We start from the raw sequence: 18,038 nt of genomic DNA, 5'->3' as shown, positions 1-18,038 counted from the left end.
CTACATCTTCATCACTCTCCCAGTTGATACAGCCTTTAACAAAATGGATATTCACCTGGAACACACTGGAAAACATAGGAATTCTACCCTAGTGGTTGGAAAGTACTTCCCTGGCCTAAGAACTAACTTAAATGCAAATTAAATATATTAATTTGATTATTCTTTCAGTTAAGCTGGGCTTAAATGAATCCGTAGCTGAAAATGCATACTTATTATATGAAAGAAAGAAATGAGAAATGGGCTAACGCCAAACAGGATTATAAAGACAATTTACAATGTAAGGATGTGGAAGGAGGCTAAACTAATTTTCAGCAAACTGGAATACTAGACCTTTTAAAATAGCCATATTGGCAAAACCAACACAATATTGTAAAGTAATTAGCCTCCAATTAAAATAAATAAATTTAAATTAAAAAAATAAAATAAAATGGCCATATTGGGAGGCTATATAGTTCATCCCAATAATGCCATTCAAAATGCTGTGTGAAAAATATGTTTAGTAGGAGACATTAGCACAATTTTTTAAGCATACACAGAAGGCCTTTTTTGATTGTAAGTGGCATTTCATCTGCTTTGTTTAAAATAATTAAATATAACCTCAAAGAAGAAATCTGTGTTACAAGGGCAGAAATTTAAAAGATTGAGTCACAATGTCACAAGGCAATTCCAAAGACTGAGTTGCAGGAATGTTGAGAGTTCTGGCAGCCACACTGTAAAAAGAGTTAGTACTGCAAGGGATTCAGGTAAATGACCAAACTACCAGGTGCAGTATTTCTAGTTAAAGCAAACTAATTATTCACTTATGCTCACATCATACAAAGTAGGGCCATCACGTTAACATTGTCTCAACTTTTTAGATTCTAAGCATATACTTCTTGTGACTACAAATAGAACTGTAGCTCTCTTACACTGGGAAATTATCTTCATACCTTCCCTAGTTAAGGCTGTCTAGTTTTAGTATTTAAGGCTAACACTCTAAAATGTTATATGGGTGCCACCCTGGTAGATCAGTGGTGAAGAATCCACCTGCCAATGCAGATTGGGGTTGGATCTCTAATCTGGAAAGATCCCACATGCCATGGAGCAACTAAGCCATACACCACAACTATTAAGCCTGTGCTCTAGAGCACACGAGCTACAACTACTGAGCCCACATGCTGCAGCTGCTGAAGCCTGTGCACCCTAGAGCCTGTGCTCCACATCAAGAGAATACACTGCGATGAGAAACCCTTACACCACAACTAGAGAGTAGCCCCCACTCTCCACAACTGGAGAAAAGCCCACACAGCAACAAAGATCCTTCTCCAGGGGATCTTCCTGACCCAGGGATCGAACCCAGGTCTCCCACATTGCAAGCAGACGCTTTATCATCTGAGCCACCAGGGAAGCCCAACAAAGACCCAGCACAGTCAAAAATAAAATGAATAAGTAAAAAGTTATATGGAATCAAAATATGTCTTCCCTACCTTCCTACCTCCCTTTCACTGCTAATCTCTGCTATAACTAGATCTCTCAGATACTCAGGATCTTCATTCTGGCCTGACTTTCTAGAGTTTTGTCACCTGTATGTGCCACTGAGCCAGGCAGTAATTACTCAAGAAAAGAAATGAAGGAACCAAGTTCCATATCTTTAGCAACTACATAATATGTTTTCCTCTGCAATTGGAAAGGAAAACGTCCTCTGGCTTCCTGAAATGGGACTGACCTACCAAGGCCCGGCCTCTTGGGTATTAATGGTTTCAAACAACAGACAAGGCAAGTAGATACAATGAAAGAAAAAATCTCTGATTTCCAAGTTGCATAAAATGTACTTCATACAGGGATTATGAATAAAAGAAGTATAACCTATTTTTCAAAGAAGTTACCTATGGGTCAGAATAAAACTAGGATGAATAGTGGCCCTTGCAACTAGGATATCACACTGTTCTTTAGATATAAAGACCTGATACAACATTTGACACATACTAGGTAGTTACTGTATGATACTTAGTAATTTTTATGCTACTTCTCAGAGATAGAACCTAAGATCTCCTAATAACCTTCAGTAAGAAGTCAAACTTTCTCATTCTCTCTGTGTGTCTCTTCTTCATACACACACCACAGAAAGGACGGAGGAAGAAGGAGAGTCCAAGAGACCAGACATCCATAAATATGGGTATGAATGTATCTGAGTAGTTTAATATAGCCATCCTGTCTAGCCATAAATTTAGTTTTTAACTTAAAACAACCTCACCTCACAAGGGATTCCCATGCTCTCTAAAAAGAAAACTTGCTCCTACGACTTTGCTTTTTGTCTTAGCAATAGGGAAAAGAGAAAAGGGATGAAAGGAAAGAAATGTAATAAATTAAGAATCAAAGTAGCAAGAACTTTAAAAATGAAAGCGTAGTACAGCAGGAAGAACACAGGACTAGCTGTCAGGAAACACGGGATACAGTCCAAATGCTGCCACTCACCAGTTGTACAACTTGGCAGAAGTCACTGAACCTTTTTTTCTGAGTTTACATTTAAACAAAGGAAAAAGAATCTCCCTCGAACATACTTCTCTGGATTATGCTAAAGATCAAATGAGATAAGGGATAGGAAAGTGGTTGCCCAAATAGAAAGCGCTAAAAAATGAAGCTGGTTAATACAATTATGCTTTTTTAAGAGTCCCATTAACATTGCTGACTAACTCTTAATTGATGAGGACACAAAATGAGAGGAGAAACTGATGGCTTAAGAAACAACACATGTATACCTGTGGTGGATTCATTTTGATATTTGGCAAAACTAATACAATTATGTAAAGTTTAAAAATAAAATAAAATTTTTAAAAAAGGAAAAAAAAAAGAAACAAGACATATATAATCACAGCGTGGGGAAATAAGGTTTTATTTTTTAATATTTATTTATTTAATTTGGCTGTGCAGCATGAGGGATCTGTGATCTTTAGTTGCAGCATGTGGGATCTAGTTCCCTGACCAAGGATCAAACCCAGGCCCCCTGCATGGGGAGCACTGAGTCTAAGCCACTGGACCATCAGAGAAGTCCCAAAAATAAGGCTTTATTCATCTAGTCAAGGCTATGGTTTTTTCCAGTGGTTATATATGGATGTGAGAGTTGGACTGTGAAGAAAGCTGAATGCTGAAGAATTGATACTTTTGAACTGTGGTGTTGGAGAAGACTCTTGAGAGTCCCTTGGACTGCAAGGAGATCCAACCAGTCCATTTTGAAGGAGATCAGCCCTGGGATTTCTTTGGAAGGAATGATGCTAAAGCTGAAACTCCAGTACTTTGGCCACCTCATGCGAAGAGTTGACTCATTGGAAAAGACTCTGATGCTGGAAGGGATTGGGGGCAGGAGGAGAAGGGAACGACAGAGGATTAGATGGCTGGATGGCATCACCGACTCAATGGACGTGAGTCTGAGTGAACTCCGGGAGTTGGTGATGGACAGGGAGGCCTGGTGTGCTGTGATTCATGGGGTTGCAAAGAGTCGGACACGACTGAGCGACTGAACTGAACTGAACCATCTAGATGGTAACCACCAACATGACCAAATACCTTTTTTTTTTTTTTTTAATGATGCACCTGCCGTAATCCCAAACTTCCAGCAGCTTGAAGCTTAAGAAGACAATTCAGGTGATGCTATATTGACACACAGCATCTTTGAATTCTCTCTTATGTTCAAGAACTTTGTAAACTGCATTCTTTAAAAAAAAAATCTGTATTTCTTTGACTGCAGTAAATATAAAATTCTACCATATGTTTAGAGGAGCAGTTATGTACCTAGCATTGGTTATCTTTAACAAATTAGACCCTTATACGTAGAAGAGAGAAGTTTTTAGTTACAGGTTATGTAATAAAAATGAATCAGAGATACCAAAGGACACTGACTGTGTCATGGTAAAGTCACCATGCCTTCTGTGGGTCATGTTGAGCAGAGATGCAGCAGTACAATCTTGGGGGACCCTGGCTGATCTCATCACAGTCAGGTGGTAGTTTGCTCCTCTGTTTGCCATTTCTTGTTTTCTTACATTTTAACTTGGTGCTTTGTCGATGCCATATTGCCACTTTCTTCCTTTTCAATTCCCCTAGCCAATTTCATATGCCATTATCCTCTTTTATGAGAAACTCCTTTTCTGAGCTGGCCTATAATCGCCTCACCATTTCTGTGCCTCCTTTCTGACATGTGAAATGCCTACTATCAATTCACCGTCATTCAGTTTTGCAGTTTCTCCTTTTTGCTGTTAGCTGCTCATTTTCTATGCCATCTCTCATTCTCATTTATATGGGATTAACCTTTCCCTTTCACAAAATGTTGCCTTCATTTATTTCAGTGACCTCAGAAAGCCTCCATTCTCACACTCACATGACTGTGTGCTGTTTGTTCCTTTTTAAATATAGATAATTTGGAAAATTTAAATATAAATAATTTGGAAAACAGGGGACCTGTTTTCCTCGTGTTAACTCCTTTAAAAGGGGCTGAAGTTATAAAGAGCCTAATGTCATGTGAATGTTTTGAAAACAATCATCCCAAATAATATAGGAAAATGTCCTAGTTCAGGAAATAGCTAATGTAAGCTTCAGCCAAAAGAGCATTCTTATCATCTACACTTTTAAAACAATATATCGGCTTTCAAAAAATATTGAATATTTTCCAGTTATCAATAGTATCAACTGTAGCCATAACATTATTATTACTGAATGTACTTATATTTGACTATATATTGCTTCCAAAATAAAAAACAAAATAAAAAATATTTTGTTCTGAAAATAAAGAACAATTGCTCCTGAAAATAAAGAACAATTGTGGTGATATCCACAGGTGTTTAACAAAAAACTACTGTTACTTAACTACCATATGTTTTGTGCTTTTTCTTCCAGTTCTCTGAAAATTTTGTGTGTTGTTTTCCAAATATCAAGATCTGACTTTGGTCATATGAGATGAATTTTGGCCACTGACCGCCTAGCTAATGATATACATTTACTGAAGACCTAAGGAAACTTTCTATCAATTAGTAAAATATACAATAAACTAATCACCTCCACAAAGCTAGCAATTGAGAATCATCATCCTCTATTCAGTATCGGACCCACTCAGAGAAACTGCACTCATACCTGGGTGGACTTGCTTTCACTCAAATAACGGCTGTTTAGACAATCATTTTTATCTCAAAATTAGTATGACAGTTTTGTGGTAAATCTAAATCTAAATCACATGATACTATAACACAGATCAACGCTAACTGACAGCCATTTCACAAGATTGTCAAGATCATAAACTCAAGGAAAGTCTGAGAAACTGTCATAGCAAAGAGACATCTTAGGATAAGTGACAACTAAATACAATATGCTACCCTGGGTAGGGTTCTAGAACAGGAAAAAAAAGAAATTAGGCAAAAAATGAAGGAAATTGTAATAAAGTGTGTAAATTAGTTATTAATAGTATATTGATATTGGTTTATTTATTGAAAAAAGATGCATTAACTTAAGATGTTAAGAATAAGAGATAATAAACTCTTTGCAGTTTTGTTGTAAATCTAAAAACTATTCTAAAATATTTGAAAAATATTTACTGAAAGAAAGACAACATCCAGCAAGCCATCAAAGACAATCAGACACAAGGGAATTCCCTGGAAGTCCAGTGGTTAGGACTTGACACTTTCACTGCCAAGTCCTGGGTTCAATCCCTATTAGGGGAACTAAGATACCAATAGTTATGTTGCACAACCAAAAAAGAAAAAGAAAATAAAGATAATCAGACACAAAACAGAAATACAACATAAGAGAGAAACAGAACAAACAGAAGAGATCCACAAAATTCATAGAAAGTTAAGATTAAAAGGTATAACACATTGTGCTTAATAGTTTCACGTAAACAGCACTCAATTTGAAAATTTTAGCAATGAATTTGACATTATAAAAAGAAGACATTATTGCTAACTATAGTCAACATGCTATACATTAGGTTTCCAGAAATTATTCATCTTATAAATGAGTGTCTGTCTTCTTTAATCAACATCTTCCATTTCCCTCAACCCACCAGCTTCTGTGACCCACCACTCTAGCTTCCATTATGAAATTTTCTAAGAGAGTAGATTCCAAGTATAATCATCACACATACACAAAAAGACAACTGGGAGGTGATGGATTTGTTCATTAATTTGATTCTAATAATCATTTCACAATGCATACATATATCAAATCATCACATTGTACACAGAAAACATGGAACTTTTATTTACCAAAAGTAAATTACTTTTAAATAAATGAAAGGTTGAAAAAGAATCAAAACTTCTAAAAAGTCCACTAACCAAACTGAGGAATGCAAATGATAAGCTTAACATCACAAAATAAACTAATATGTAATTTTAAAAAACTCTACCCAAGATGAGACAACTTGAAGGAAAGAATAGAAAATAGATACGAAAAGTAAGAGATATGAAGGATACAGCAAGAAAAGTTAACATATGTAAAAGTTGAATCCCAGAAATAAAGGCCAAAAAGATGGATCAAGCAGAAGAAAGAATTTATGAAGTACAAGATAGGACATCTGAAGTTATACAGAGGAGAACAAAGTATGAAAAGAGTGAAGAAAGTCTCCATAAGACTACTGGTAGATTGCTAAACAGAAACCTTGGATGCCAGGAAATAGTTCAATGATATATTCAAACTGCTGACCAAGAACACCTTGCCTGACAAAGTTTTCCTTTAGACAAAAAAGACAAGATAAAGAATTTCCCAGACAAACAAAAGTTGAGGAAGTTTATCAGCACTATGCCTGCCTCACAAGAAATGCTGGAGAGTTCTCCAAGTTGAAATAAAAGGATGCTAATTAGTAACATGAAATAATACAAAACTGTACAACATACTGGTAAAGTATACAATCAAATTTAGAACACACCAATATTGTAATACGGTGGTGTGTTAATCACTTTAGTGTAAAAGTAAAAGGACAAAAGAATTTAAAGGTAAAGAATCTGCCTGTGATGCAGGAGACCAGGGTTCAATCCCTGGGTTGGGAAGTTCCTCTGGAGAAGAGAATGGCAATCCACTCCAGTATTCTTGCCTGGAGAGTTCCACAGACAGAGAAGCCCGGCAGGCTATAGTCTGTGGGGTTGCAAAGAGTCGGACACAATTGAATGACTAACACACATAAGTAAAATAATGTGACAATGGATATACAATATAAAAAGATGTAAACTGTGACATCAAAAACATAAAATGTTGGGGGGAGGTAAAAGTTTAGAGCTTTTGAATACAAGTGAAGCTATCATTTTAAAACGGGTTGTTGTGTATATTTATATATATTATATATATATAAACATATATTTTATATATATATATATATAAATGCATTATGTAAGCCTAATGGTAACTGCAACACAAAAACCTACAGCATATACAAAAAAGTAAAAACAGAATCAAAGGGCAACACTGTGGTAAATCACCAATTCACAAAGGAAGAAAGCAAGAGAGGAAAAAAGGAACAACAAAACTACAAAATAACCAGAAAACTATTAATAAAATAGCATTGGTAAGTCTTTAGGTATCAATAATTACTTTAAATGTAAATGGATTATTGATAAATTCTCCAGTCACAAGGCACTGGATGGCTGGATGACTTTAAAGAAACAAGACCCAACTATATGCTGCCTGTAAGACACTCACTTCAACTTTAAAGACACACAAAGGATCCAAGTGAACGGATAGAGAAGATCATCCATGTAAATGGAAACTGCAAGAGAACAAGGACGACAGTTCTTTTATGACACAAAATAAAATTTAAGTAAAAAACTGTAAGTAGAGAAAAACTAGGACATTATATTATGACAAAGGAATCAATAAATCAAGAGAATGTAACAATTACAAATATATATGAATACAAAATTGGAGCACCTAAAATTAAGTAAATTGTAACAGACATGAAGACTGAAACAGACAAAAATACAAGAAAAATATGAGACTTCAACACCCCATGTTCAATACTGGACAGATCATCCAGATTAAAAGTCAACAAGAAATACAGGCATATCACATTTTAGTGTGCTTCACTACATTGCATTTTGCAGATACTGCATTTTTAACAAATTGTTAATGAAAAACACAAAAGATAACAACTGTTGGCTAGGACATAGAGGAAATGGAAACCTGGTATACTGTTGTTAGGAATGTAAATGTACGGATGTTCCTCAAAAAATTAAAAATAGAAATATCATATTATTCATCGATCCTGTTTCTCAGTATATATCCAGAGGAAATGAAATCACTATCTCACAGAGATATCTGCATACCCATATTCATTGCAGCATTATTCACAATAGTCAGGATATAGAAACACTCTAAGTTTCTACTGAGAGATTGACATTTTCTTTATCCATACACTAGTCTCAGGTTATATCAATGCATTCAGTGTATGGATAAAAAAATGCACTCATACAGGTATATGTGAATTCATCTGTATGAATATTATTCAGCTATACAAAATAAGAAAACCCTGCCATTTGTAACAACAAAGATGAACCCTGAGGACATTATACTCTGTGAAGTAATTCAGACAGATAAAGACAAATACTGTATATTCTCACTTACAGGTGGAATCTAAAAAGGCCAAACTCACAGAAACAAAGTTTAGATTGGTCCTGACCAAGCCTAGGGTGTAGGGGAAATGAGAAGATGCTGGTCAAAGGGTACAAAGGCCTGGTTACAGAATGAATATATTTGGGAGATCTAATGTACAGCATGGTGGCTACAGTTAACAATACCCTATTGTACAATTGTAAGTTGTTAATACAGTAGATCTTAAATGTTCCCATCCTTATATATAAAAAAGTAATTATTTGCTGGAAGATTTTTTATTACAGTTTCAATTTCCGTGCTTGTGATGGGTCTGTTAAGATTTTCTATTTCTTCCTGGTCGAGTTTTGGAAAGTTGTACTTTTCTAAGAATTTGTCCATTTCTTCCACGTTGTCCATTTTATTGGCATATAATTTTTGATAGTAGTCTCTTATGATCCTTTGTATTTCTGTGTTGTCTGTTGTGATCTCTCCATTTTCATTTCTAATTTTATTGATTTGATTTTTCTCCCTTTGTTTCTTGATGAGTCTGGCTAATGGTTTGTCAATTTTATTTATCCTTTCAAAGAACCAGCTTTTGGTTTTGTTGATTTTTGCTATGGTCTCTTTTGTTTCTTTTGCATTTATTTCTGCTCTAATTTTTAAGATTTCTTTCCTTCTACTAACCCTGGGGTTCTTCATTTCTTCCTTTTCTAGTTGCTTTAGGTGTAGAGTTAGGTTATTTATTTGACTTTTTTCTTGTTTCTTGAGTCCAGCAATCCCACTGCTGGGCATACACACTGAGGAAACCAGAAGGGAAAGAGACACGTGTACCCCAATGTTCATCGCAGCACTGTTTATAATAGCCAGGACATGGAAGCAACCTAGATGTCCATCAGCAGATGAATGGATAAGAAAGCTGTGGTACATATACACAATGGAGTATTACTCAGCCATTAAAAAGAATACATTTGAATCAGTTCTAATGAGATGGATGAAACTGGAGCCTATTATACAGAGTGAAGTAAGCCAGAAGGAAAAACACCAATACAGTATACTAACGCATATATATGGAATTTAGAAAGATGATAACAATAACCCTGTGTACGAGACAGCAAAAGTGACGCTGATGTATGGAACAGTCTTATGGAATCTGTGGGAGAGGGAGAGGGTGGGAAGATTTGGGAGAATGGCATTGAAACATGTAAAATATCATGTATGAAACGAGATGCCAGTCCAGGTTCAATGCACGATACTGGATGCTTGGGGCTAGTGCACTGGGACGACCCAGAGGGATGGTATGGGGAGGGAGGAGGGTTCAGGATGGGGAGCACATGTATACCTGTGATGGATTCATTTTGATATTTGGCAAAACTAATACAATTATGTAAAGTTTAAAAATAAAACAAAATTTTTTAAAAAAGTAATTAAATCACATGAAATGATAGAGGTGTAAACTAACCTTATTGTGGGAATCTTTTGGCAATATTTACATGTCAAGTTGCATTTCATACCTTAAACTTGCCAAAAATTATATGTCAATTATATCTCAATAAAGTGGGGAAATGGGGGAAATAGTATTTGAGTGTATCTACACAATTTACTATATAAAAAATAATTAAGTTTATGTGCGTGTGTGTATATGAAAGAGAACGTGTCAATCACTCAGCTGTGTCTGACTCTTTGTGACCCCACTGACTTCAGCCCACCAGGCTCCTCTCTCCATGGAATTCTCCAAGAAAGAATATTGGAGTGGGTTGCCATTCCCTTCTCCAGGGGATCTTTCCAACCCAGGGTTCAAACCTGGGTCTCCTGCACTACAGGCAGAACCTCTACCATCTGAGCCACCAGGGAAGCCTACACACACACACACACACACACACACACATAGTGAAGTTGTTCAGTCATGTCCAACTCTTTGTGACCCCATGGACTGTAGCCTACCAGGCTCCTCCATCCATGGGATTTTCCAGGCAAGAGTACTAGAATGGGTTGTCATGCCCTCCTCCAGGACATCTTCCCAACCCAGAGATCAAGCCCAGGTCTCCCACATTACAGGTGGATTCTTTACCACCTGAGCCACTTAGGCATGTCAAGAACAGCCTATGTCAGGAACAGGGGAAAGTGGCATTTACGTATTCTGAGATTGTTCAGTTCTCTTAGAGGAAGGGAATATTGCCAATTACTCTAGACTTTAATAAGTCAAGGACATCCCAAAAAGAATAAAATGCCTAGGAATAAACTTAACAAAGTGGTGAAATACTTATATTTGAACTGCACAAATCATTGATGAAAGCATTAGATAAGACACAAATAGAATGATATTCCACATTCACAGATTGCAATGTCCACTCTACTCAGATTCAATATGTTCACTATCAACATACAAATGACATTTTTTACAGAAATACAAAAAGCACCCTAAAATTTATATACAATCACAAAAGATCCAAAATAGCCAAATCAATCTTGAAAAAGAAGAAGAAAGCTTGGGGCATAGGAGTTCCAGATTTCAAAATACATTACAAAGCTATAGTAATCAAAACAATATGATCCTCACATGAAAAAAGACATAGAGATAAATGGACCAGAACTGGGAGACCAGAAATAAATGAATGAATATTTAAGCCACCCGATCTTTGACAAAGGTATGAAAAATACACAATAGTGAAAGGACAGTCACTTCAACAAACAGAGTTGAGAAAACTGCACATCTTCATAAGATATGATATTGAAACAATGACAAATAGGAAGTGGACATAGCTTTATTAACATCAGATACAATACATGTTTACACAAAGAGGATCATTACAGGTAGTAACCATGAGTGATACAAGTCTAAATGTATCACCTTATAATACAGCTTTCAATATAAAAAGAAACATGAAAGAACTCAAGGAATTGTCACAAATGAGCAATTTATGCACAAACAGAAAGCAGAAATCCAAATGGCCAATAAATGCTTGAAAAGTGTTCAATTTTGATGATAATCGAGGAAATAACAGTTAAAATTATGATATACTGCTACACACCCACCAGAAGAGCTAAAATTTAAAAGACTGAAAATAACAAGTATTCATGAAGATGAGGAGCAACAGAAAATCTCATATTGCAGGTAATGTCCTTAAATTGTATTTAAATTGATACAACTGCATTGAAAACCCACTTGGAATTGTCTTAAATCTAAGCTTTAAAATAAATCCCATGATTATGATATCCTATGCTATTATTCAAAGAAAGATATTTTTGAGAGTGAAATGGGGTACTATAAACAATTATACCAGGACAGTAGGTATTAACCAGAACTGAATTAAGCGAACCAGGATATAGTCTCCCTATACGACCCCACAACTCTCTCTTAAGTATATATCCAACAGAAATACATGTACTTACACACAAAAAAGCATTATTCATAATAGCTGAAAACTTAGTGTCTACTTACTGAAGGACAATGTAGCATCTTTACTGCAAAACAACAAAAAGAACAAAATGTACCAACAAACAGGAATATTGATGAATCTCATAAACATAACACTGAGCAAAAAAAAGGATCAAAAAAATACATATTGTATAATTCCATTTATACAGAGGTCCAAAAAAAGGAACACTATAGAATTCAGGAATATACATTTGGGTGGTAAATATTTAGAGAAAACTAAGGAAGTAACGCCTGTAACTGTGAGGACAGAGGTTATCTATAAGGACCAGTGAGGAATGAGGACTTTGGAAAGGGTAAGGAGTGGCTTCTCGAGTATATGGTAGTCTTCTATCTTTTCATCTGAGCATTTTGAGAGTTACATGTGAATATTTACATTGTGAAAATTCATAAGCTATATCTTTTGTGCCCTCTTCTGCATGTCTATTATAAGTGAAAATCGCTCAGTCGTGTCCAACTCTTTGCAATCCCATGGACTGCAGCCTGCCAGGCTCCTCCTTCCCTGGAATTCTCCATGAAAGAACACTGGAGTGGGTTGCCATTTCCTTCTCCAGCATGTCCATTATACTTTACAACAAAATGTTTAAAGAAAAAAAAAAATACCAGGGGCTGAGCAAAAAAGTACTCAGTAGTCACATATAGAGGGAGCCAAGAATTGCTACAGAAATAACTCTTCAATCCAAACAATAGAAGGCTGCATGAATAACAATGATCTTACCTCTACTTTAGCCTTAAAAAGCAATTATAAAATGAACAGCATTTGTAAGACAAGAATCCCACCATAAAGATGTACCTTGCACAGCTGCTCAGTAGTTAGTACACTGGAGCACTGAGAACTCCTCCACCTTCTGCCAAGGTTTTTTACCAAATAAATATACCAAAGCAACCTGGTCGTAGTACAATCTAGCCCTTCAGACAGGAACCCCAAGACAATGCTATAATGAGACATGGGTATGGTTTTCTCATCTTTCTGAATAAACAGTTGTATACAAATCTTTCCTCTTGGGATATTGGCCAAACAAGATAAAAGGAAAGAATTCAAAACAGGGATCTTTTCTCTTACACATCTTCACCTCTATCAGCCTCAGATAAACCTCTGAAAGTGTTCCAAGAGATGGTCCTATCAATCTGTCATTTGCTAAGTAAATAGAATAGATTTGATCTAAGTCTTAATTTTATGGATTTTACTTGTCTGTTTTCAGCAGGAGGTAAAATGTGCCAAAATCTTACTTCATTTTCACTCTAAGGTTTAAATACAAATAACCATTCATCTAAGTGTTGGACCACACTGCACAAAACCACTTAAAGCCCAGTAACATGTCACTTGCGCTAATGGTTTCCGCTAGTCTATGAGGAAATATTACTTGCATCTTGCTGACCACTTTGGACTGATGAGGGCAAAGAAAAAGAAGAAAAAGAAGATACCTCAAAGGAAACTCACCTCTGTCCTTAAAATGCATGGAATCGGCATGTTGAGAAGTTCAGAAATACATTTTATTAGGGAATCTTCGAACATCTACAAGGGAAATGTTCTCCTATTAAAAACTAAATTTGTACTCTCAAAGATCCAATTAAGAAATGCTTTTGCTATAAAAGGACATTGATCAGACATTTGGCAACATTTGAATAAAGATTACAGAAGAAATAATACTGTTTTTTTTTTTAATTTTGATACTGTTCTATGGTCACATAAATAATGTTCCTTGATTTTAGGAAAAACAGAAACATCATATTTGTAACTTGCTCTTAAGCAGTTCAGGGGAAAACCATTTTTATCTATAACTATCTACAGGAACAGAGAGTAATACAAACATTTGGGAATACAAATCTGAGTGCAGGGTATATGGAAATTCTTTGTACTATTTGTCTAACTTTTCTATAAGCCTAAATTTCTTTCATAACAAAAAGCTAAAAATAAATGAGCTCCTGAGTCTCGGTCTAAGGTTAAGAATCATGATGTGACTCTTTTATCAAAGAAAACTTTACAGAATCGGCCAGCCACAAACTCTCTGACTGTGGATAAATCACTTGATTTTCCTGAGTCTGTTAAAGCACCTCTAATAAAAATGACAGGGAGGGAGGAGGGTTCAGGATGGGGAACACGTGTATACCTGTGGCGGATTCATGTTGATATATGGCAAAACCAATACAATATTGTAAAGTCAAAAATAATATATATATATATATAAAAGATATAACTAATTTGAAAAAAAAAAATGACCTGATTAGATGGTGTGGGAGTCCCATTTCAATTCTAAAATATCATGGTTCAAAGTTCTCTTATTTGCCCTCCATAATCTCCGTCTTTTCAATTGGCTGATTACCAGCTGTGAGGGAATATACAAATAATGACAAAAGTTGGCATTTGTTAAGAATTCTATGGCAGGACTTCCTAATTCTTTAAAAATATTTGTTGCTGTTGTTCAGTCATGTCCAATTCTTTGCGACCCCATGAACTACAGCACGCCAGGCTTCCCTGTCCTTCACTATCTCCCAGAGTTTGTTCAACTCATGTCCATTGAATCAATGATGCCATCCAACTGTCTCATCCTCTGTCACCCGCTTCTCCTCCTGCCCTCAATAAACTCATTTAATCTTCACAACAACCATATTTGCACAATTATTGTGTTCATCTTGTAGAAGAAGAGATTAGGGCACAGAAAATGTCAAAATATACCTTAGGTGATTGAAATGGTAAGAAGATAGAGGTGGCACAGTGGCTATGCTCACATCCCTTATACAAGAGGTCAGCGAACGTTTTCTGTAAGTGGTTTGGATAAGGCTTTGTGTACCACATAAGTCTCTGTTGCATACTATTCTTGTTTTTGTTTCTATAACTCTTTAAAATGAAAAAAAAAAACTCTTTGATTACAGTACAAAAACAGGTTTGGGGGTCAGATTTAGCCTTCAAATTGACTGCTGGATTACACTAGCTTGCTTCTTACAAGAGGACTGGTGAGTCATCAAATGACTTAACTGGAAAGTCACCAGAGTGATTACCTCTTCTAACTCCATCCTTTTATAGATGAGGCACTAAGATATCAACTCATTTGCCGAAGGTCATACTAGCCACCAGATTAAGACCCTGGTCCTCTCACTCCTCATCCAGTGCTCATGGAGCACTATATTTTAGGTGCAGCCTGGAGAAATCCAAACTATGCTATTAACTTCTATTTGCATTTATGACCACTGAAAACTGATAACTGACCTTCAATCAAGCTAGAAAGCAAGACCTACACAAAAGTTTTCAATAACAAATGTCACACAGTTATGTATTTAGCTATTTAAATTCAAATCAATTCAATATTTTTCTGCCTAACATTGAGAAGAATAAAAAACACCAAGTGGACTCCACTTTAAAAAAGTCTTGTGGAGAAAGATGAAATTGTGAGCAAAGGACAGTAAATTGAGATGGGAAGGGATCAGTGAGGGTTTCAGTGATCCCAGGAGTTTCTAAAATACACAGAAGTACAGATAAAGCTAGAAGGAATGAGGCAGGCCCTTTGGGGAAGCTCCTGCAGTTTCAAGGATTGTAACTCAACCAACATCAAACCAAGCCTAAATGAAAGTATATCTATGGGATACAGTAAGAAAGAAGATGCTGTCTCTGCCTTCAAGGACCTTAGTATCCAGTGAAGACCATATTTTTATTTCCATAGCAATTTGAACACATGCCTCACAGTAGTTTTCCCAAAAGCTAGTTACTTGACATCTAATACAGAAGACAGACAGACCTAAAAGAGGAATGAAATTTACTGGCTGCATAGCAAAACAGTGACTTCAAATAAGATTGATAACCGAATTCTCAGTAGCTCCCTCCAGGGCCACATCTAGCTGACTTTACAGAGTTGTTTTCTCTGGGACAGGAAGAAGTGTGCAGATAACAGAGAAGTTAAGTATCTAGCCTAGTTGAGCTGAATCTCCTGTCACTATGTAAAATTAAATGTGATGTATATTTTCTGTCATGTTATTTACTTCCAGTATAAATATCAGCTGAGCATATTAATATATATCAAAGCAATGTTTACCCATCACAGTCCATTAGCTTTCTTCAGCCTTACTTTGTTCAAAACTTTACCCCCAAATTATCTTAATGCTGACAGTAAAATTTATATAATATCAAACACACTAAAATATTCATTAATTGCTCTTATCTACACGTTACTCTCATGTTTTGTAGTCTTATAGCAGTCCTTGTTGGAGAAGGAAATGGCAACCCACTCCAGTATTCTTGCCTAGAGAGTCCTGTGGACAGAGGAGCTTGGTGGGCTGCCGTCTATGGGGTCACACAGAGTCAGACACAACTGAAGCGACTTAGCAGCAGCAGCAGCAGTCTTTGTATGGTGTACAGATGGTACCAATATTTAGTAGCAGCAGCAAGAAGCAAAGTAAAGGAGTCGATCTGGTGGGTAAAGAAGGCAGAAGATGGGAAAGTGTTAAGAGCTTTGAAATGAGTGCTGTTGAAGTATGAGAGTATAATACAAAAAAAAGACTACATAAAAATGAAAAGATCCAGGTTTTGGTCTTGGTTCTGCCACTCATACCGGCTGCCCTGGTGGCTCAGATGGTAAAGAATCCACCTGCAATGCAGGTGACCTGGGTTCAATCCCTGGGTTGTAAAGATCCCCTGGAGAAGGGAACAGCTACCCACTCCGGAATGCTGGTCTGGAGAATTCCATGGACTATGTGATCCATGAGGTCGCAGAGTCAGACACGACTAAGCGACTTTCACTTCATTGCCACTAGTAAGATACAAGATGATGACAAAATAAATTTTGTAGCCCTCAACATTCTTATCTGAAAATGAAGGGCTGGATGAAGTGACTGCTAAATGCCATTTATTTTCTAACAGTCTATTATTCAATGGATTATGTACATGCTGTGTAAATGTAAAAGTTGAAAGTGAAAAAAAGTGTGTCCATTGAAACTACAACAAATCAGCCAAGTACTAGAATTGTAGACTGTCAACCTTGAAAATGACCCAACTGGTCACTGAGTCCAGTTGAGATTGCCAAACTTTGTGAAGAACAAGATAGTAAATATTTTAGGCTTCAAGGACCACTCAGCTCTCTCTCAAATATTTCTGCTTTTTATTTTTAAAATAAATCTTTAAAAAAAAATCCTTATCTTGCAGGTTGTACAAAAAGGCCAGATTTAGCTATGAGACATATTTACCAACTCCTGGTCTAGTTTAACACTAACTTTATAGATGAAGAGATTGAAGTCTACAGATGTTACGTGACTTACATAAAATCACAAAGCTAGTGAATAACAGAATCAGGACTAAGTGTCAGGGTTCATAAATCCCAACCTAGTATTCTTTTCTGCCTGCCTGAAAAAAAAGACTTATCATAGACTTTAAAAGCATTTTCTCATTGTAGAATTTGTTGGGTCTTTTCTACACTAATCTCCCTTTCGGCACAGATCTTCATGACATGTGACCTCATGCTACTTTTTGACTACCTAGGATCCCCATATAATACTATATCCACACCTGCCCTTTCCCAGACAGAACCTTTTGAATCAGATTTGGATTATTTATTCACTATATCGTATCTAAACTAACCCACACAGCATCCCTTTCTCTCAAGGTCCTATTTTATACAACAGGATAAACTTAAGATTACCATTATGAGAATGTAAGTTACAAAGACAAGGTTGTTTAGTTTCAATTTGATCTGACTACAGTTGTAATGGTAATTTGAATACCACATACATAGAAATGTCATCTGATACCCCCAGAAAACTCTATTAGATAAATACTATTATTTTCATTATATAGCTGAGAAAACAAGAGTTTTGGTGAATTGTCTAAAGTTACTCAGCTAGTAAATGGTGGAACAAGGATTTGCAACCAAGTCTGCCTGACTCTAAGCTTCTAAAGCAATAAAGTTTGTAAATTCAGAGCAATTCACTGACGGAAGGGTAGTAGGGTATGTCACAAGGAATAGCTTCTATAGAACCCCCAGGGAGCATCAGCAGTAGTTCCAGTTTCCTTTCCTTAAGAAAACATCAATCGTGAGGCTGAAACTTCGGCCTGAACAGTTACCATGTCACCCATGTC

General features: G+C 36.2%; 1 long non-coding RNA gene across 1 annotated transcript; it reads right to left on the bottom strand.

Annotated features, from left to right (window-relative positions):
• Positions 1–10,776: 10,776 nt before the first annotated feature.
• LOC147341449 (uncharacterized) lies at positions 10,777–16,069 on the bottom strand. The gene is made up of 2 exons (XR_015158768.1): positions 14,196–16,069; positions 10,777–13,490 (listed from the first exon to the last, which is right to left on the bottom strand). It is a non-coding gene; the product is annotated as an uncharacterized LOC147341449 (long non-coding RNA).
• Between the last annotated feature and the right edge of the window lie 1,969 nt (positions 16,070–18,038).

Source organism: Bos grunniens, chromosome X (genome assembly GCF_055505025.1).
Source record: "Bos grunniens cultivar Pamir isolate PY7600 chromosome X, Bosgru_T2T1.0, whole genome shotgun sequence".
NCBI lineage: Eukaryota > Metazoa > Chordata > Mammalia > Artiodactyla > Bovidae > Bos > Bos grunniens.
The sequence above is the reverse complement of the archived record's forward strand: the minus strand, read 5'-3'. Positions and strand labels throughout refer to the sequence as shown.